Source organism: Cervus canadensis, chromosome 17, assembly GCF_019320065.1.
Source record: "Cervus canadensis isolate Bull #8, Minnesota chromosome 17, ASM1932006v1, whole genome shotgun sequence".
Classification (NCBI taxonomy): Eukaryota; Metazoa; Chordata; class Mammalia; order Artiodactyla; family Cervidae; genus Cervus; species Cervus canadensis.
Window position 1 is genome coordinate 46,499,102 of NC_057402.1, and position 22,363 is coordinate 46,521,464.

A 22,363-nucleotide genomic window follows, 5' to 3' on the forward strand; every position below is an offset into this window, starting at 1 on the left:
AGAGCCCCTCTCTCCTTGGGTCTCCACTCAGAAAGCACTTCTTCCTGGGAGCCTTGATTAACCCACCTGCCGGTCAGGCCCTGCTTAACCGACACATATCACCCTGTAAATGCATGCTGAAGGGGCTGCGTGTTCACTGGGGCAGCCAGGCGGGCTGTGTGTGTGTGTGTGTGTGTGTGTGTGTGTGGAGGAGGAGCTGTGTTTGTTGAGACAGAGGCCCGGAGAAAGAAGACAGAGGGAATCTAATTCTCCAGCGTTTCACACGCGTGTTTGTCCGCCTATTTCACATGGGGCCGGGGGTTGGGAAGCTGGGGGCTTTGCAACCCGGATGCCATCATCCCTCCTTCCTGGGCCATCTTTTTGCACCGCCACCCCGCTCCTTCTCACAGGCCACAGCCCTCCTTTTTAACATCCTGGCACAGGCTGCCCAGGGCAGGAGCCGAGACCCACCTGTGCGCCACGGCGGGGCCCCACACCTCAGGGCCCCTTTTGTCATCTGCCTGGGCCCTCTTGCGGCACGTGGCTTCTCAGGGCAAGGCCTCTCTCCCACCCCTTGTCCTGTGGGCTCAGAACAAAAGCTCTCTACAGTGTCCCAGAGAAAGGGGAACTCAGACCGCCCTGGGCTCAGCACTGCCTGGGCTGTGAGATGAGGGGCCGCCTGGGGAGGGGATGAGCCTCAGCCTCCTACGAGGACACCCTGGTCCCCGGGGTGGAGAGAAAAGGAATGGAAAAGACAGGGAGACAGAGGAAACAGAATCACTGCTTGACTGTAGTGTGAAGACCTGCAAGGGGAGCGGGGGGGAGGGGGGGCCGCAGCAGAGAGAGACGGGGAAGGGGGGGGCGGGGGGGTGGGAGGGAGGGAAGGAGGGAGGGAGAGAGAGGGAGGGAGAGGCTGCGGAGGCCAAGAAACAAAAGCAGGGGAGGGGGAGGAGGAGCCTGCAGAGGGGGAGGGGACTGTGCCAGTGACACCAGAAGCATAGGGCTGTCCTACTTCCCAGGGTTTAGCATCACCCCCCCAGGCCTGAAGGCCAGGCCAGCCCCTGGGGAAAGACACAGTCTCATTCCTGGAGGCCCAGCAGGAGGCCTCCTCAGCCCCCCTCAGGGCCCCAGGGCCCCCAGAGCTCTCACTGTTGCTTATCTATTGCTGTGCTAAGGTCCCTGTAAAACACTGACACAAGCTTGTCAAATGAATGAATGAGTGACTTGCTCGGTGACCCTGGACAAAGTCACCTGGTCCCTCAGGGCCTCAGTTTCCTCATCTGTAAAATGGGCACAAGCAGCTTCTTGGAAATCTGAGGGCAGGTTAATCCTTAGCTTACCTGCCTGTCTTCTGGGGTCCCCTCCCTCCCCAAGACGGTAGCCCACTTCCTCTCAGCCACGCTGCTTTAAAAGCTCCTTTCCTCTCATGGAGACCCCCGCCTTCATGCACCAGGGGAGGGTCATGGAGCTCAGGGCCACCAATGTCCCCGGGAACCAGACAGTGGGGCAAAGCAGTTGAGGCCTGGTCTTGCTTGGGGCTGGCAAGACAGGAGCCATTTGGAAGGAAGAACCAATAAGACTTTGTGACCATCTGGCTATTATTTGCCTCACTCTTGCCACCAGGACATCTCAAAAACCAACTGGAGACACAGGAATGCTCTGGGGCTTTTGCCCAGTCTTGGGATGTCACTCAGTAGTACCCTGTGACCCATTACCCTCATGATGATTTTTGAGGCCCCACAGAGCCCTGGCTCCTGCTGGGGAGGCAGGTTCACCCCTTCAGTACTGCACCTGAGTCACTGACTCAACACACTGCCAGGTGCTGGGTACCATTCTTGGTTGTGAGGATAAAGTTGTTGCTGTTGTTCAGATCCTAAGTGGTGTCTGACTCTTTGCGACCCCATGGACTGTAGCCCGCCAGGCTCCTCTGTTCATGGAATTCTCCAGGCAAGAATACTAGAGTGGGTTGCCATTCCCTTCTCTAGGGGATCTTCTTGACCCATGGATCGAACCTGGGTCTCCTGCATTGGCAGAAGGATTCTTTACCACTGTGCCACCTGGGAAGTCCTAGGACATGGTAAGAAGCGTTAAGTTCCCACACCAGGGGGAGCTGCTCTGAGCAAGCTCAGTCTAAAACCCGAGGCACCAGGAACTCTGGGCTCAGGCGGGTACAGGGCCCCCACAGAATAGCCGCTGGGTCCTGAGAGGCTGAACTCTGAGTGGCGGGGACAGGACCAGTGTCTGTGCCCAGGGAGGGGGGTAGGGATTGTCAGGTATGAAAACGACTGTTAAAAAAAAAAAAAGCCACTCACAGGACTTCAGCTTAGAGCAAAACCACCCTCTTTGTTTCCTCTGTTGTCCCCCTCTTAAGGGTAAACTCCGCTCACATCCCATGAAAGGAAAAGGAAGCGAAAGTAAAGGCTGGAGCTTTGTGCAAACCTCAGGGCTCCTTGCCACAGTCTCACTTCTGTCGGGCCCACAAGGTCTCACTGGACTCTGGAGCTGACGAGGCGGCCAGGCTGGGGGTGCGGTGGCCCAGAGGGAAGTGTCCGAGGCTCTTCCTTACAGGAGTCTCTCTCTGCCTCAGCTTCCCCTTTTTCCGTGGACAGATTTGCTAAGCTCTGGCTCCAGAGGTCAGAATGGCTGGGCCTCCAATACAGGGCCACCAACCCAACAAACCACAGGAGGGCCCTGTGGGGGGAAGGGACTGGTCCAAGGTTACACTGTGAGATGCTGGCGAAGCCCAGAAGCCCATCCTCAGCCAAAATCTACCTGACCCTCTTTTAAAGTTTCCTGTACGTCTGCATCTTACACACACACACAAATATACACAGTGCTGTTTCCTACCTCAGGGCCTTTGCACAGGCTGACTCCCCTGGCAGGACTTGCTCCTTTCCTCCCACTGGGTGAATACCCTTTCCTTCTTTAGGAATCAGGCTTCCTAGGTGGCTCACTGGTTAAAAAAAAAAAAAGTCCACTTGCCAATGCAAGAGGCGTAAGAGACTTGAGTTCAATCCCTGGGTCAGGAAGATCCCCTGGAGAAGAAAATGGCAACCTGCTCCAGTACTCTTGCCTGGAGAATTCCCTGGAAAGAGGAGCCTGGTGGGCTACAGTCTATGGGGTCACAAAGAGTTGGACACGACTGAGCGACTGAGCCCACACAGAACACACACACAGCCATGGCCTCCCAGGAGATATTACTTTGCCTGGGGGCAGGGCGAAGGCCTCTTCCACAGCCTGGGAACATGAGGTTAATTTTACCTGTGTCTAGGCTGGGTGCCCAGTTGTTTGGTCAAACAACAATCTGGATCTTCTGATGTTATGATGTCATGGTTGATGTGATTAGCATCTACAATCAGCTGACTTTAAGTAAGGCAGATTACCCTCCTTAACATGGGCAGCTCTCACCTAATCAGTTGAAGTTTTCAACTGATTTTTTTCTGAAGTTTTCAGAAAAAAAACCTCAAAGTTTCCCCAGAGAAGAAGGGGATTGCATATCACAGAAATCCTGCCTGGGTCTCCAGCCTGCCAGCCTGCCCTGCAGATTTTGGACTTGCCAGCCTCCACAAACGCATGAGCCAATTCCTTAAAATAAATCTCTCTCTCTCTCTCTGTGTATATATCCTGCTGGTTCTGTTTCTCTAGAGAACGCTGATACAGTTGTCGTGATTCACAATTGTATCTGTTGACGGGCCCTCTCCCCCACCAAAGGTCCACCCCGTAGGACGGTGACTGCAGGGGACTGTCTGGAGAGAAAGACACCAGGCGCCTCTGGCCATGGGATTCTCCAGGCAAGAATACTGGAGTGGGCTGCCATTTCCTTCTCCAGGGGATCTTCCTAACCCAGGTATCAAAACTGTATCTCTTACGTTTCTTGCACTGGAAGGCAGGTTCTTTACCATTAGTGTGACCTGAGCAGCCCCCAAAGTATTAGTCCACTCAGTCGTGTCCGACTCTTTGAAACCCCATGGACTGTAGCCTGCCAGGCTCCTCTGTCCATGGGATTCTTCAGGCACAATCTTGGGCCCACTCTCAATTCAAACTCTTCCAAGGGCAGAGGTCCTGGCTTCCCAGGGTCTGATTGGCACTCCCTGATGAGAGCACCGGTGCCCGTGCCAGTTAAATCAGAATCTCTGCCTCTGGGGCCTGGATATCATATTTCTCCAAATCTTCCCAATTCACTCTGATTCTCAAAATGAATTAGTAAGAGCTGATGGGCACTCACACATAACCTGGGCCTGAGGGTAATGAAGAGTGCCCTCCCATGGATGTTGTGACGCCTGCACCTGATGGCCCTTCCTCCCCACTCCGAGGGGTCCCATGCCCAGACCAGGGCCCCCACACAGCACACCCATGCCTACCCCCCACCACAGGCGGTTCATACAGGAGCTGAGGCCACCGGTCTGCTTCTTCTCACGTCCCAGATGGACTTAGGCCATGGAGGTACCCCTCTTGGAAGCACAGCTATGCATCAAGCCTCACACTCTCAAGCAAACTCTTCATACACAAAGGTGCACGTGAGGTGGAGTAAGGCCAAAACTCAGGGGCAGTGACACTAAGCCAGCTGGAGCCAGCCCTACGAGGAGGAAGGAGTGAGCATGTCCGGAGAAGCAAGGCCTGGGGAGTCCTGCTTCCTGAAAGGTGCCAGCCCCTGCCGCTAGCCTGGGGACCCTCACTCACCCTTTTGTCCTGAGGAAAACTGAGTGGGTTCCTGATTCTTGTAGAGAGTGCCCGTGATTCTCTGCGACCCCATGGACTGTAGCCCGCCAGGCTCCTCTGTCCATGGGATCTTCCAGGGAAGAATACTGGAGTATTCTTGGTTGCTATGCCCTCCTCCAGGGATTTTTCCTGACCCAGGGCTCCAACCCCTGTCTTCTGTCTCTCCTGCATTGGCAGGCAGATTCTTTACCACTGAGCCACCTGGAAGCCCTTGTAGAAATGAGCCCAAAATAACAGGGCATCTAATTAACTGCCAGGAACAAAGACTGAGCTGCTTATAGAGCTTCACACAGAACACACGGCATCCTCCTCGGGTACAGGGGCGACGTGTGCCTCTGACATCAAGTCACTGGGTCCCCAGAGGGCCATGGGCTAGGGTTCCTCCGGCCTGATGCCTTGCTTGCCACAAAGAAAGCAAGCTGGGTTTTCCCGCAGCAGGAGCGTGGCCTCGCTGAAGACCCCTCATCTTCAAGGCTGGTCTTGGCATCTTCATCAGTAGGGTTGGAAGGGCCTTTGGGGACACTCCTGTCCAATGCTGTCATTTTACAGATGTGGAAACCGAGGCCCCAAGGCTCCCGCCCCACAATGGGCACCAAACTGACAGCGCTCGATTCCCAGTGCATTTCCATCCACCCACCCACCCATCCATCCACAGCAAACATGGCAGCTGCCCCAGGCTGTTGGCTGCATCAAGTCCAGACACATCACTAAAGACCTATAAGAACTTGCTCAATTGGCCCTTTCTTACGTGGCAACTTCATAGCACTGCTTGTCCCCTTATTCATCACCCTCCAGCCATGTGGCCTTCCCCTATTTTAACAGATTCACAAGCTATTCCCGGTGCCTTGAATGCTCTTTTGTCCCTCATCCTCCAGCCTTCAACTCGGGCATCACTTCCTCAGGAACCTTCCCTGACCACCCTTCTCCCGAGCCAAGTCTGGTCCCCCAAGCTCTAAGCAGTTACAAGTTTACTGCTTTTCCTTCCTGGGCTTTACCACAATTTTCAATGACAGATCTAATTGTGTAATTATTTGCTCAATGTCTGGTGCCCCAGTTAGATCACAGACCATGAGAGGGCAGAGAAGACGTCTGTGTGTCCACAGTGCCATCCTCGCACAGCGCACATCTAGAATGAGTCGCTGTGCCTTTTGAGAACATCCATTTCAAGTGTGAAGAAAAAAAAAAAGAGCCCCTTGCTGAGCCCTGGGTGGACTCCCCCAGGTCTGTGCTTCTTTTCCCTGAGCTCCAGGACTTGTCCCTGTTCCCAGGAGAAGGAACAGCAGGCTTCATGTTTCTGCAAGGCTGTGTCTTTCCTCCAATTCCAGAAGCAAAAAGCAAGTCTATTCTTGAAACAAGGACACTCATCCGGACCCAAAGATCACCAGCGTAATGTAACAGGGAAAAACAAACAAAACTTGGGCTCACAAGTTCACGGACAAAGATAAGAATCACAACTGAAGGAACATCGGGAGCTTTTATTGGGCTTGACCTTTGTCAGGTCCTGTGATGAGTGCGTGCAGTTTCCAGGCTTCCAGGCAGCCTTCTTGGGGAGGAGAACCATTTCCATTTTACAGTTGTGGAAACTGAGGCTTAAAGAGAGGCAGTCCCTGATGGGTAGGGCAGGGCAGACCCCAGCTGGGCCAGCCCCAGGGGCCCAGGCCCAGCTCTCTTCACCCTGCCACCTTTGGGTGAGGATGAGCTTTCTGGATCAGCTCTTATTTCCTTGCCAACCTCAGTTTCTCCACACCAGGACCCGATTCGGACCTGGGCGCCCCTCCTGGCTTCCCTTCCTCCTCCCCAGCCTTGTCTCAGGCCCCTCCCGCACTGAGCCCTCAGCCTTCTCCATCCCCTCTTCCTCTCCCTCCTTCTGTTTCCGTGGCAACCCCATCCTCTGCTCTGCCACTCGGTCCTGCGTTCCCATCTCTTTCTTTCCTCTTTCATCTCTCCCCTCATTGCGGTATATAGCCCAAATCCCCCTCTGTCCTTTGCTTCTGGTCTCTAGTCCCTTTTACTCGCCTTTTTATCTCTTTCAATATTCTCTTGTCATCTCAGGGCGACATTTATTTATCTCTTGCTAAAAAGAAAGAGAGAGAGAGGGAAGAGGGGAGGGAGGGAGTAAGAAAGGGAGGGAGGAGGGAAGAAAGAAGAAGAAAAGAGAAAAAAGAAACCCTATTTCATCAGTTCCAGCCATCTTTCTTTCCAAGGGCTAGACTCAGACAGATCCCAGAATGGACCCCCTGCTTTGCCACCATGCAGACCCTCTATTGACCTCACTGACCCCTGGAGAAAGAAATGACAACTCACTCCAGTATTCTTGCCTGGAAAATCCCATGGACAGAGGAGCCTAGCAGGCTACAGTCCATAGGGTTGCAAAGAGTCGGACATGACTGAGCACACACGCAACCACAGGGAGGAAGTAAACATAGGTGGGGGTGTCCAGGGGACGAGGGCTCACTGGGAGAGGGGGCACCCTAGGGGGCTTGGCCCTGCTTCTCTGAGGTCTGGCTAGGGGAGGCACCAGAGGCCCCTTCAGGAGAGAACAAGCCCGGACCCAGACTCAGGGTTAAGCTGGGCCCAGCATCCCTTTGCATCCCTGTCCCCGCAGGAAATCACTGCAGTTCAGAAGTCCACACATACACTGCCCCACGTCCCACACCTCCTCCAGGCCCCACCTTGCCTCGTGTGCATGTATGTATGAGACACAGGGCCCCGTCCCCGTCTGGGGCCCACGGCGATCCTGTGGTAACCAGCTCCACTCACTCCAAACACGACAGTGAAATTCACACCCACTCTTCATAATTCACTCTCCCTTGTGATCCTAAATGGCCTCTGAGCAAAGGTGGCACCGACCAGTGGAGACTCTCTGATGCACGTCTCTGACTCTAGATTTTTTGACCATGCCGCGTGGCATGCAGGGATCGAACCTGTGCCCCCTACAGTGGAAGCGCAGAATCTTAACCACTGGACCACCAGGGCAGTCCTGTCTCCACAGATGAAGACGGAAGTAAGGGTTGTCAGTTTTTCCCAACTTCTTTTTAGCTGCCATTAGTTGAGCTTATACTACCTTCCAGGCGCGCAATCCTAGCCACCCCAGGGAGTTAGGCATCTTTATTTTCATTTTACAGATAAGCCAACTGAGGTTTGGAAAAGCCTGTTACTTGTCCAGGTCACCAAGCCAGTAGGAGGTGAAGATGCGATCTGAGCAGCTTACAATCATGCCCCTTTTTCTTTTCTTCTTTCTGTGTTCCTGGGAGGGGAAGGTCATGCGACTCCCAGCCCAGACACCATAGCCCCTGCCTTCAACACAAGAGAAACAGATTTACCTACCACCGAAAACAAAGCAAGCCGATCATAGCCAGGCCCCAGTGTCTCAAAGTAACAGAGAAAACACGGGAGCTGGTAGAAAATGCTGTCAAGTTTCCCGGAAAACCAGAGCCACATGGAGAAAAAAGGGGCCCTGGACCCCTTCAGGAGTCCACGGGCAGCTTGAGCGTCTGCTGAAGCTGAGCTGTATTGTGGGCCAGGGAGGAAGTACTGGTGGCCACGAAGTCCTGGGGCTCAAAAGGCCCTTCCGGAGTAGCTCCTGCCTGCCCCATCCAAGCAGCTGGCAAGGCCCAGCCTCAGGACGCAGCAAGGCCCAGTGATCCAGGCCTGCCAAGCCCAAGGAGGTGTCAATGACATGACCTCTCTGTTTCTCCCCTAAGAGGTGGGCTGAGCACATCAGGAAAACCAGGAGCAGGGCCCAAGGAGGAAGAGGTGGGCAGCAGCGGAGGGGGAGGGGAGGCATAGAAGGACAGCCCCTCAAGCCTTCCCCGGTCAGTGGCTCAGCCACTAAAGAATCTGCCTGCAATCCAGGAGACTGGAGTTTGATCACTGAGTCAGGAGATCCCCCTGAAAAAGGCAAGAGCTGCCCACTCCAGTATTCCTGCCTGGAGAATCCCATGGACAGAGGAGCCTGGCAGGATACAGTTCAAGCAATGCAAAGAGTTGGATACTACTTAAGTGACTGACACAGAGGGGAAAGAAACCCAGCTCTTGGTCTGGCAGGCCTAGCCCACACCCCCATCTCTGCCATGGATGAGCTAGGTGACCTTGGGCAAGTTCTTCAACCTCCTTGGGACTTGGTTTCCTTGTTGTAAGACAAGGAACAGAGACATCAAAAGGATCCACCGCCTATGAGCCCTTCCTTCAGGCCAGGTTTTTTTGCATGATGAGATCATGGGCAGAAAGCATGACACCCGTTTTTCTTTTCCCTTTGGCCACACCACACAGCATGTGGGGCCTTAGTTCCCTGGCCCTGAACTGGAAGTGCAGTCTTAACGAAAGGAAGGCCAGGGAAGTCCCAAGCATGACATCTTGATGACAAACCCACGTTACAGAGGAGGCAACCAAGGCATAAAGGAGTAACTCACCCAACTCACTTCATCTAGGATACACATGAGAGGAGTGAGTGAAGTTTGGGTTTCATTCTTGGGTCTAACTTAAGTGCTTAAATTTTTTTTTTTAAATTTTGGTTCTGCTAGGTCTTAGCTGTAGCATGTGGGATCTTCAGCTGCAGTGTATGGGCTCTAGTTCCCTGACCAGGGGTAGAACCCAGGCCCCCTGCACTGGGAGGGCAGGAGTCTTAGCCACTGGACCACCAGGGAAGTCCCTGAAGTGCTCTTTAAGGTAAAGTAAAGAAGGGAAATGCAGGTATCCGTGGGGGATGGGTTCCGGGCCCCTGGTGGATACCAACATGTGCAAACGTTGAAGCTCCTTACATAAAGTGGGTAGTAGTCAGCCCGCCTGTGTCGTGTTTGATAACAAGGCTGGTGGTGCACAGTAAGGACTCGACTACCGGGAGCTGTTGCTAATGTTATCACCCCGTTCATCATCCACGCCCTGAGCCAGGCTGGTGATGGCGGCTGGTCAGACACACAGATCCCACTCTCAGGGACCTCACATTTTGGTTTCAGAGATAAGATGAAGAACCACGAAACAGGAGAGGAAAAAAGCACAAAAAGCATGAGGTACCACAAAAAGACAGAGCAACTTCGCTTTTTCTTTTTTTTTAAAGGTGTCAGGAAGATGCTTGCAAGTAAACGGGCACTTTGGGAGTCAACAGAGACTCCACAAGCTGTGGGGTCCACCTTCACCCCATTATGTATTGGTTTGGGGGAACCTCGGGCCCCTCATCCATGACATAGGATCCGGGTTTCCACTTCCCAGAGCTGAGCCCGTCGGGCCAATGAGCATGAGCTACGGGATGCAGTACACAGAGAGAGGCTGGGACAGTCTAGCGAGGAGAGAGCCTGGCTCGGAAGCCCCCGCCCACCTCCCCATCTGATGCAGCGAGAGATGAAGGGAAGGGGAAAAGGCAGAAGAACAGCAGGCAGAGAACGTGCCGAGGGCCGAGGACGGCCGAGGAGGGTGGCCTGGCCGCGGAGCCCTCTCCTCGCTCACGGCAGCCGGCGTGACTCATCCCGGGCCTCCAGCCCAGCAGCGTCCCTGGCAGCGTCTGCCAATGCTGTAATCAACATTTATTTTGCAGTCACCCACACACCCAAGTCGAGTCCGGATTTATGCCAGGAGAGGAGTAAAGAATGCCTCCCTCATTCACGTAATGCCTTCAAGTATCTCCGGAGGGGAGGGACAGCTGGGGAAACACTCAGCCCGAGAGTGTACACACGCAGATGAGACACACACGGCCATCCACGTGAGCCATCATCAGCGGCAGGACCACGCCAGTTCCCTCCTTAGTCACCTAACGACCCGCCCTGTCACATGGCGAGTTGTGGGTCAGACCCCACGTGAGGGGTGGACAACTGTGGTCCAGCCAGGAGGATGAAGGTGGGGCCAGGGGGCATCCCCTGCGACATGCAGATGTGAGATGAGAGGTTCAGGGCAGACTGCGGAGAGGAAGCAGGGGAAAGAGGCTGGAGCCACAGGACGGGGGTGACACAGCCAGCCCCCATGGATCTGTACTCTCCAGGATTAAAAGGGGGTGGGGAACCTCTCACCTGCAGGCTGGAGGAGAGGTGGGAGGAGGACCAGAGGGCAGAGACCAGAAACCTCTGGGGTGACCTGGCCAGAGGGCAGTGGGGCGGGAGGGCCTTGAGGGCAGGCGGGTCCACAGACATCAGAGAAGGTGGCCAGGGTGGCTGTTTCAGCCCAGAGTGCAGACCAGTTTCCTCTGATCTGGATCATAAAGGATGACACTGAGGCCCTTTAGAGGAACAGTCCCCAAGCTCTTTGGCACCAGGAACTGGTTTCGTGGAAAACAATTTTTCCACGGACAGGAGTGGGGTGGAGTAGGGCAGGGGTGTGGTTGGTTTCCGGATGATTCAAGTGCATTACATTTACTGCGTACTGCGTACTTTATTATTATCACATCAGCTCCACCTCAGACCATCAGGCATTAGATCCTGCAGGGTAAGGACCCCTGCTTTAGAAAACCTCACCTGCAGAGTGCTAATCTGTGGACTACCTGTCCCCAAGCGCTAAAATTCAAATGCATGTGGTACGTGTCGCAAAGGCCAAATGAGTTTAGTGGAGGCAACTATTACAAACCAAGCAAACGTCTGGCCTTCACTAGAGGTGTTTGCGGTGGACTTGAGGGTTTCCTCAGCACACCACCTGCTGTGGGGACAGCCTGTGGGGTTGAGGTTCCTCAGAGGGGGCCGTGGTGGAGGGCAGGGCGAGGCCCCACGACCGAGGGCGGCAGGAGGGCCTGGAGTGAGCCAGGCCACTTCCTGGTTGTAAGGTCTTGGGGCAAGTTGCTTCATCTCTCAGACCCTCAGTTTCCTTTAGTGTAAACGGGACGGATGGCTGCCTTTCCGACAAGACGGCTGAGATCACGTGAGTGAAAATACTTGGCACGGTGCCATTATTTGATAAAAGGAAATTCTTTGCTTTTACCATTGCAATATATATAAACACACTATGTGATTCACCCACAGGCCCCAAATATCTGATATTTTCTTCTGTGTTCAGTCATTCAGTCGTGTCCGACTCTGCAAACGCTATGGACTCTAGCCCGCTGGGCTCCTCTGTCCGTGGGATTCTCCAGGCAAGAACACTGGAGTGGGTTGCCATTCTCTTCTCCAGGGGATCTCCCCAGGGATCGAACCACATCTCCTGCATTGCAGGCGGATTCTGTACCGCTGAGCCACGGGGGAAGCCCGATACTTTCTTAACATCACTAAATATATCTGCAGTAAGACCTACAAAGGAATGGTAAATGCATGAACATTTGGAAAAAGCAGCTACTATTTTGAGGGGCAAAAAGTAACCAAATCAGGTACACGGGGAGAGATGCTGGAACTGAACCCAGTCTTGAAGGAAGTTTCTAGCTCCAGTTTCAATCCACACAAGAGCCCCTGGGTTGCTGGACAGGGGTGGGGTGAGGGTCTCTTGGGACGTTCCATGGAGCCCTGGGGAGGTGGGAAGTCCATCCCGGTGCACCTGGAGAAGCCCTTGTCAGATGCCCGATGTTTTCTCTTTTCTAAAATCTCACAACTCACTGGGGTGGCTCAAAAGACCAAATTTCTGGGAATTCCCTGGCTGTCAGGTGGCTAGCGCTCTGTGCTTCCATTGCAGGGAGCATGGGTTTGATCCCTGATTGGGAAACTAAGATCCCTCGAGTCGCATAGCACAGTCAAAAAAAATAAACATAATTTTAAAGAGAACACACTTCTAAAAGACTGACAACACCCAACTCTCCTCTCACCAGAATGCAGTGTTTCTGGGACCACTGGGCACCTTCTTAGTCTCAATGCTACCAGCTGGGATGACCCACCCTCAGCAAACAGCCCCACCAGGTCACAGGGTGAAGGGCAGAGTGGAAGACCCCCCATTTTGGCCTCGATTCCTGAAAACTAAAATGTCCAGGAAGCTTCTTGGGTGAAGACCACGCATACGCACACGCACACGTGAGTGGGCCAGAGCCAAGGGTCACACTCCTTCCAGCCTTGTGGCCATGAGTGTTCAGAGTCCTGGTGCAGGAACACGCAGGGCCTCCTCCGAACACCCCCAGATCAGAGTGCCAAAGTGCACGATGAAACAAGCTCTTTTGGGACCCAGAAACACAGGCCGGGCAGGGGAACAAGCACACCTGCTCGTCCAGGCAGAGCCCTTGACGGTATACAAAGCCGCTCCCGGGCACGATGCCACTGGGTCCTCCCCGCCCGGTCTGAGCCGCCGTCTGTATGGGCAGCACCTGTGTAGGCAGTGTTCTTATTCCTGTTTGGCTGGTGGCATAATCCTGATGTTAGCAGACTGGCTGGCGGTCCTGAGAACACCAGTGCCAGCCTGTGCCAAGTCTAAGAGCGTTATCTAATTTAATACCGACCACAGTCTGCACAGCATAGCACAGAGTCTGTGTGGGGCTTACCAGGTGGCACTAGTGGTCAGGAACCTGCCCACCAAAGAAGGAGACACAAGAGATGTGGGTTCAATCCCTGGGTCGGGAAGATCCCCTGGAGAAGGAAATGGCAACCCCCTCCAGTATTCTTGCCTGGAGAATGCCATGGACAGAGGAGTCTGGTGGGCTACAGTCCATGGGGTTGCAAAGAGCTGGATATGACTGACTAACTCTCCTCACTCTTCACTATATGGCCAGTTGTGTTAGTTGCGTAGCCAGGCTAACTTTGTTGGACTCACGAACAAACTGGACTTAAGGAATACGCTCTCGGAACACAACTTGTTCATATGTAGATTTACTATAATTTAAAGACAGGTTGAGAAGTGCTGGTTTAGGGCTGAGACTTTGGAATCTGAAGGCCTGAGTTCAAATCCCACCTCTGCTTCCTCCCATCCCCTTTCTCCTGACTAAAGTGGGGCTGGGTGCCAACAGGACCTGCCCTTAGAAATGAAAGCATGTAAAGTGTGAACCCAGCAGCCTGTCTGCTACTATTATTAGCTGCCGGGAATTGGCCTGGGGCCACAAAGCGACTTCCTAGAAGAGCCAGCTCCTTGTGCCAGGTCTTGAAGGGCAGACTGACCATCGGGCCCTCTGCCACCCTAGAACAGGGAGTGGCTGGGGGCCCCAGGAAACCGGTCTGTCTCTGAAGCCTGATCACCTTGCCTCTGCCAGGAGCGAGCTGCCTTCCTGGGCTCCCCTTTCATCTCCAGGCCAGGTGCTGTAGGCACCTTAATGGGGTGTAAGATGTTCTTGCTCAAACCAGAAAAACCCGATGGGCAGCCAGGCTCGCCCTGGCAGGTGTGGGTTTGGCACTGGGTGTCTTAAGAAGCGGGCGGGGCCAGGGGGGCAGTGGTACCCTTCTCGGCCTGGCCCCAGGATCTCGGCTCTGGGAGACGCTGCGAGAGATGTGTCTGCTCGCTGGGTACCTCCATCCCTTTGCTGGAGCACAAACCTCCTGTCCCCGGAGGCAGGGTCTGTCACACAGACTTAGAGGCGGGACACAGCCCAGCCCTTCGCAGCCCCAGGCTGTCCTCCTCCTGAGGGTATGTTGCCCACTGAACTTGCACACAGTAGGTGCTCCACCCGTGTCTCCTGGATAAACCATCCTTCAGGGGGGCGTTCAGATCCACTTCTCTGATGTTCTTCCTCCAGTGGCCTGCTGTCCCGCCCTGCTCAGGCCACCTCTGGGCCTGGTGGGACTGACTTGTCCTTCCACCTTCCTCCATGGATGCGGCTGGGTCCTGGCCCTGACCGGCACAGGCGGCTCCAGCCAGTAGTGCTGCCCTTGAGTCTCTGCCTCCTCCTCCCTAGAGATGCTGGGCTTTGGCCTCTGCTTTCTCATCCTGCAGGGGGTTCCCTGAGAGAAACCCTCTTCCCCGTGCTTCAACACTCCATCAGGCCCTGCAGCGCTCCAGAGCCGTCAGGCCTTCCATCAGTCACACCTGTCTAACCCCCAAGGCTTGCTCAGCTGCCTGAAGCAGTCCACTGCGGCCAGAGCCCTCCTTTCTGCCGTTCCAGGTTTCCAGCCTCCTGTGCAGGACTCCAGGGCCAGCCGAGGCAGGCCCGCCACCCCGAGGCCTGGACCACCCAGGGCCACACCAAAAAGCCGGTGATGCTGCCTGCGTCTGCTCGGCCTTCCCCCCTCGCGCTCAGCCCTGGCCCAGGTTCCCAGGGCCTCCGGAGCCCTCCCCCGGCCAGGGGGCCAGGCTCCCGCAAAGAAGGGAGGTCTGGGGGCTCTGCGCCCACCTCAGGTCCTCCCCTTCGCACACATTAAGGCCCACTCTGGGGCCAGGCAGAGAGACCATCCCCAGGGCCGTGTCTGCATCCTGGTGACCAATTCAGGGTTTTTCAGCGAGAACCACCTGATCTGTGATGAACAGCTCCCTCTTGTCTGACGGAGACCCTTCCCTCTCAGAACACCCTTCCCTCTCAAAGCGAGAGCCCAGAGGGAGCCGGTGTCCTGCGTGGTGGTTCTTTTTCACACATCTAGAGCACACGGGACGGGGGGTGAAGGGGGTGGTGTGTGATTAAAACCTCCATACTCTCCCTTCCTCAAATAAACCGACTTCTCTGCTCATCCCGGTCCTTGAAAACAGAAGCACTATTCAAAAATAAAAAGGAAAAAAGAATTTAAAAAAAAAGTGTGGGGGGGGGGGCAAAAAAGAAAAAAGAAAAGCAACTGAATAGAAGAAGAAAAGGGATGAAAAAAGAGAAGGAGAAGCGGGCGGTCCCCGAGGGAGCGGGTGAGTGCTGAGAATGAAAGGCAGGAAAGTGAAGAGAAGGAAAGCAGAGATACAAAGGGGGAGAGAAAGACAGAAGCTTTGAAAGAAAGAATGTTCCAGCGTGAATGCCGCGTGCAGGAGAGAAGGGGGCGCTTGAAAAGGAACAGCCCCAATGCAGTGACCCCTCATTCACAGAAGGTGCCAATCACAGGGACAATGCAGACCCTTTCTTCTTTCTCTCCTTTCCGGGAGAGAGGGAGGGGCTGGGAACCGCAAGTTAATTCCTAAAAGTAACAAAAAAATAAATGCAGTTTTCCTGGAGAAGCATCAAAGGGTTGCTTTAAAGGCTTCCCCCCCAAAACTCACTACACCCACAAGAGAAGCGCTTCTTCTCAGGGAAGCAGGAGGAACAGGCCGACAGCCATTGGCTTTATTTCAGGGTCAGCCTCCCCTGCCCCAGCCCCGGGCTGGGGGGCCCAGGCCAGGAGAACCCTGGGCCATGACGCTGTGAGTGAGGCCCGGCCTCTGCGGTTCTTGGCCCTCTTGGTTCTCCTGTTTTGGTCTAAGAGTTGAGAGCCCAGGTAGGAGGACCAAGGAGGAGGGTCTGCGCAAGGCGGCTGTTCTGGCTGGAGGCCAGCCCGGGCCCGAGTCCACCCAGGAGGCGCTGGGTACCAGTGGAGGGAGGGACACTTTGAACGGGCCCTGGGATGAGGTGTCCTCTCCTGGGGCTGCCTCAAGGAAGTGGCTGCCTGCTCAGGAGGGTGAGAGGGTGGCGGGTTCTCCCTTTTCACTGGCTGCCAGCTGTCAGATCAGTGTCCTTCCAAGGGTGGGGCCCCTGTGGACATCACAGATCAGCAACTTCCCTGAGCTGGCTGAGACCCAGGACTAAGAGCCAAGAAGGTGCCCCGGACAATCGCAAGTCCCCCTTTCCAAACTGGCCTGGATGTGGGCTCTGTCCTTGCCTCCTTTCTGCAGACAAACACCAGCTATGACGGGGACTATTGCTGCGCTCCGGGGAGAACGCGGTGCACAGGATGGTCCCTGCCCGCACGCGGCCCTCAGCCTAGTGACCAAACATCTCCCCGAAGGTCCCCCTGAGAGGGTGGGGTGGGTGAGCGTCCCTGGCCCCCCTCTTCATCTTCCCTTCTCTGGCTCTTCCTGTCTCTCAATACTCAGTGAGTCACGGCAAAACCTGAAATGGGGTCACCTTTATGCAGAGGCTTCTTTTTCCCTCTGATCATCCAGACGCTGGATAATGAGAAATGCCTGGGAGCAGAGAGGCTGAGTGGAGGAAGACTGATTGGTTTATTGATTGATTGATTGAGCGAGCCTCAACCTCACTCATCTATGGAGCCATCAGTCTGTGCGGAGCTGGGCGGCAGGGGCTGGGATTACAAAGTGACGAGGACCAATCCGAGGCCCCGAGATGCTTGAGGCCACTCTGGGGGGTGGTGGGGAGTGGGGGTGGGATGCAGCACAGACCCGGGAATGAAAACCCTGCTTTTGCCAGCTTCACCTGGGAAAGACTGTTGTTTAGTCCTAACAGGCCCAGAAGGGCCTCCGAACCCGAGGAAGGAAGCTGAGAGAAGGTGCATGTGGAAAACGCCAGGAGGCACAGGGCGAGACACATCGCTGAACTACCCGGAAGGTATCATCACGCTGGCATTTCAACCCAGCACATGCAAAGTCCAATGGATATTTATTGAGCACCTGCTATGTGCCCACCAGCCCCTGGGCATTCCTAGGGAGACCACAGCAAACGGGACTCAGCTCTGCCCTTGGGAACTCCCAGCGTGGGGGGAGTGACAGGCAAGAAAACAGGTGATTGATTCAGTGCACTAAGGTCTGTGTGAGGGAGAGAGCAAGGGACTACGGTGGGGGTGGGGGGCGCCCAGAGGAGGGGCAGCCTTGGGGAGGTGGGCAGTGTCAGCAAAGCCTTTTCAGAGCAGATGGCACAGTCACTATAATAGATCAAAATGAACGAAATTTTCATTTGTTTTCAAGAAACTTTAAAGAAGCTCACGGGTGAGACAGCCCAGTGTCCAGAAAACAAAAAAGGAACTGATTAATGAACTAACAGATAAAAGACATGATAGAAGGACTTTCCTGGTGGTCCAGTAGTGAAGACTCTGGGCTGCCAATGCCAGGGACGAGAGTTTGAACCCTGGTCGGGGAACTAAGATCCTGCATGCCGTACAGTGGGGCCAAAAAATTAAAAAAAACAAAACAAAAAACCTGTTAGATGTTTTCTTGATCTTTTGGTGTACTGAGAAGAAACAGAGCTAGACACAGGAAACCAGACAATAATGAATTCTTTTAAAAGAAGTAATAGGTCAGCGCTAAGCTCAGCAGAGAATGGTATTTATATTGTGAATTTAACCCCAAATTGTGATAGAATGATATTAACAGGACAGGCAGTTACACAGAGGCAATAGGTAACGTCCAAAATTGGTAAATTGAGAAGGAGTGGGATAAATGTACTTTTTTCAGAGTATGGGGGTGAAGATCAGAAAGGAGAAGTGAAAGGAATTGAGAATAGTGAGCCGGTCTAGAGAGCTGGAGTGAGGGGAGCAAGGTGGGCCAGGGGTGGCTGCTGCTTTATCTCTGTTAAGCCCTTTAATGTTGGACATTAAAAAAAAGATGCATATGCATCTTTGATAAAGACAAAATTAAGGGCAAGCCAAAAAGCAAAACAAGGCTTGGCCAAGGAGTCACTGTGAAGTCACACTGGGACCCCTCTAAGGTCCTTGCAGGACTGGGCCATGCAACAGAAAGGGCACCGTCCTTACACGGTTATGAGCATAGAAATTTCCTTAAGCAAGAACAGAATTCAGTGGGCTCCTGCCCGAGATAACACAATTAGGGGGAACAAGACAGAGGGAAGAACCTTAGGGAAAGAACATGCACAAGACTGGCACATGGCTTTAACAACAAGACCCCAACACTAAGGGACCCTTCCCCAGGAGACCGGAGACCCAGAGACCAGGACGCTGCTACCTAGCGCCCTCGAGTACAGGCCCAGATCCCCAGGGACACCGGGGTGCATTCACACAGCCGAGTTGGGCCGAGGCAGCATGATCTTCGTGCAGGGAGCGGGGTGGTCAGGGCGCACCAGCCTGAGAACGCTCACTGTTCTCACCAGTCACTCCTGCCATGTCATGGTCTTTTCTAGGCCTTTAAAACTGGAAACGTGTGGAACTTGCCTGGTGGTCCAGGGACTAAGGCTCCGTGCTCCTGATGCAGGGAGCCCAGGTTCGGTCTCTGGTTAGGGAACTGGACCCCACATGCCCCAACTAAGACATGGTCAAGCCAAACCAACAAATAACTTGAAACATGGAACATCGACACCCCACTTGCCCAGAGGTCTCCTCTTTGGTAACGGCAAATTCCCCCAAGAATAAAGTGTAGGGTATTATTACCAAAGCACAGAAAATCTGTTTATACAAGTAAACCTGAAGTGGGCACCTCCAAGAGGGGTCTTCGGTGTCAGTCACCCCTTGAGGGGACAGAGCCCCTCGCTCACAGCCTCTGGACCCAGTTCTAACAAGCCTCTTTCTCTGGCTTCCCAGACCACAGCAGATGCAAGCTGCAAATTAGGAGGAGGAGCGAGGCAGTATGAGGGGTGCTCTGGTGAGGCTGTGTGGGCTGACAGCGAGGGTGCAGGACACAAAATTTACCAAATGGGACTCCCCTGGTGGTCCAGGGGCTAAGACACCACACTCTCAATGCAGAGGGCCCAGGTTCTATCCCTGGTCAGAGAACTAGATCCACATGCCATAACTAAGAGTGCCCATGCCTTGACCAAAGATCCTGCGTGCTGCAGCTAAGACCTGGTACAACCATATAACAAATAAAACACACATATTTAAAAAAAAAAAATGACCAAAGGGCAGCTTGGGACCGTTCACAGTAGGGCAAGCAACTGCAACACGTCAGAGCACTGTTCAGTCACTAGATTCAGATCCAAGACTCGGAGTCATCAAGACAGGTGAGCGCTTATCTGAGTATGTATCAGCCTCCGTCCAGCACTCAGGGTCTAGCACTGTTGGGTCCAGGGTTGAGGCTCAGGGCCACTACCATGTATCTTACCCAGTCCTAGGGCAGACACGACAAAGGCATCGCCTCTGCACAGTCTCGCAGCGGCCACTGCGGCCGTGGGTCAGCAGGGCTGGGCTCTGGGCCACTTCTGCCCATGCCTTGTATATGTCCCGGGTACAGATGCAGCCTCTCAGAATCCCACCCGCTAAATGAGAACAAATCTTGCCCAATCAGGCTAGGTTTCCTGTGAATCAAGTGAACCGTTCTTTCTTTAAAGAAAGTCTAAAGTCAGCTGAGGCATTTTACAAATGTAATGTTACTAAAGCCACCTCTTTTTGTGGGTGGCTGGACAGGGCATCCCATGACTCACAAGGGCATAGGGGACAAAGGAGTTACCCCAACTCTACCTTCTGCCTTGGGCTTCCCCGGCGACTGAGACAGTGAAGAATCCATCTGCAATGCAGAAGACCTGGGTTTGATCCCTGGGTGGGGAACATCCCCTGGAGAAGGGAATGGCTACCCACTCCAGTATTCTTGCCTGGAGAATCCCATGGACAGAGGAACCTGGCGGGCTACAGTCCATGGGACCACAAAGAATTGGACATGACTGAGCGACTAACACTTTCACTACCTTCTGCCTTAGGACTTTTTTAGACACAGCGAAGCAATTATCAGGCAAGTTTCAAAACCATGCAAACTTATACTTGAATGTTCTCAATCAGATAAAGCCAGAATCCACTCTACAAGGCCTGCCTGGACTCTTCAAAGCCAGTGTCACACATTCACACACACAAAAGAGGGAGATTATTTCAGATAAAAAGAACTAAGAATATGTAACAACCAAATGCTACACACGAACCTTTTTAGATCAAGACAAGAACCTGAAAAGCAGTTTTGGAGGACAACTGAGAAAATTTGCATAGGACTGTTTATTAGATATTATTGACTAATTGTAATTTTTTAGGTATGATGCTACTGTAGTTATGTAGAGGAAACCCTTGTCCCTACTAAAGACACCTGCTGAAGTATCTTTTCAAGGGTGAACCATCATATTGCCTATAACTCACTTTCAAATGATTCAGCAAAGCCATTTGAAAGAGAGTGAGACAAAAGATAAAACAAATGTGGCAAAATGGTAATGATCGTGACTCCAGAAGAAGGTTCTTAGCTTTCCTGTGAGGCTTGACATTTTCAAAATAAAAAGTGGTGAGGATACAGACCATGCAGGTGAGCTGTCACTTGTTCTTTGCATTTGTTGGGTCAATCTTGGTTTGTTACCCAACCTGCCCAATGAAGAAAGTGATGTGCTCGTGTTGAAGAGATAGGCCACTGGGACTTTCCAAGTTGGTCCAGCGGCTAAGACTCTGACCTCCCAATGCAGCGGGCTCGGGTTCAATCCCTGGTCAGGGAACTAGATCTCACATGCCATAACTAAGAGCTGGCAGAGCCAAATGAATTTTTTTTTTTTTTAAAGAGAGAGAGATGGGCCTCTGCAGCGCATCCCAATCTGTTCACAGAGTACTGTACCCGGTCTGTACTCAGCCCCGCCCCACCTAGCTGCCTGTGAGCCGAGGCAGAGCTTTAGTGGCTCCAGCACTCAGCCCAGAGTGTCGGCAGGCAAGCCAGGCCTGCGGTCAAGGAGGGTGGAAACCTTCAGGTCCTACCTGTTTCTCTGTCTCCTCATTGAATCCTCCTCTGGCAGAAGAGGGGGACCTTTCCCCCTCAAACCTATCTCCCTTACAGGTCTGGAAAGACAACATCCAGGTTTGATTTCTTTATGCCTGAACCCACCACTCCCCAGGTCCCCAGTTCTTTGGGGGCTGAAGCTCTGCCCCCCTCCTCATCAAGCACAGATCTCTCACTTGAAGGTCAGAGAAGGGACTTCTCTGGCCACCCCGTGGTTAGGACTTTGCTTTCCAATGCAGGGGGTGTGGGTTTGATCCCTGGTCAGGGAGCAGGGATCCCACAAGGCCCCCAGGCCAAAAATCCCAAAACATAAACCAGAAGCAATATTGTAACAAATTCAATAAAGACTTAAAAAAAAAAAAGTGGTCCACATCAAAAAAAACAAAACAAATAACACCTGAAGGTCAGAGAAAAGGATGTAAATTGTGGGGATTATGAGTGCAAAAGATGCGGTCAGTCAGAACCACACAGCACACCTGTGAGGGATCATTCTGACTGTCACGTTCTAGTCAGCTCTCTTCTAGCCAGGTGGAGGCAAAGGTCTGAAACCCCAGGCTCTGCTACCCAGAGGCGGTCCTCGCTGGCGATGGGGCCTGGTGTCCCCTTCTGAAGAAGGTCCCTTCTAGGGCCCCAAGTCTGCTTGTGCCAGTTGCTCAGTCGCGTCTGATTCTTTTGCGAACCCAAGGACTGTAGCCCATCAGGCCCCACAATCCATGGGATTCTCCAGGAAAGAATACTGGAGTGGGTTGCCATCCCCTTCTTCAGGGGATCTTCCTGATCCAGGGATGGAACCTGGGTCTCCCGCACTGCGGGTGGATTCTCTACCGTCTGAACCATTGCAGTCTGCTTAGAGCTCCCTGGTTCATCCTGGCCGGGGACTCAGAGCAGAGTGAGCAAGACAGGCCTTCCCATCCACGGAGAAAAGTCCTAGAGCATACTACCTGTGCTGGCAAGTCTGCCTACTGGCTCCGGCCACCTTCCCAAAGTGTTCATCAAGTGCGGCATTGGTGGTATAGTGGTGAACGTAGCTGCCTCCCAAAGTATTTATAAGAGATTCTTGGACCTGTGGCCTCAAGGGTGCAAACACAAATGCCAGGATGATCTACCCCCAGACTCTGGTGATTTTTAAAAGGCCCTCCAACAGTCCAAACGTGACCCGGGTGGAGTCCATCTCCCAGGCACCAGGTCCTCGGGGATGAGTCAGACTTTTACTTCTAGTCCAGCCCCAAGGCCTCTCCTCCCCAGCCTCTCCCGAAGCCCAGCTTCAGGAGCCTGCCCGGGAACCAACCTTCTCCTTCCCAGACCCCTCGCATTCTTC

General features: G+C 53.6%; 1 protein-coding gene across 7 annotated transcripts in view; it reads right to left on the reverse strand.

Moving 5' to 3' along the window:
• ZNF710 (zinc finger protein 710) overlaps positions 1 to 22,363 on the reverse strand; it is a 73,478-nt gene that overhangs the window by 17,703 nt on the left and 33,412 nt on the right. Inside the window, exon 2 of one of the 7 annotated variants that reach the window (XM_043434626.1) lies at positions 2,419 to 2,670. The exons of 5 other annotated variants lie outside the window; for them this stretch is intronic. The gene's annotated coding sequence lies outside the window, so the exon portion shown is untranslated. Of the gene's footprint in view, positions 1 to 2,418; positions 2,671 to 2,826; positions 2,933 to 22,363 lie in introns of those variants that run through there. One more of the 7 variants, XM_043434627.1, reaches the window with a different exon arrangement.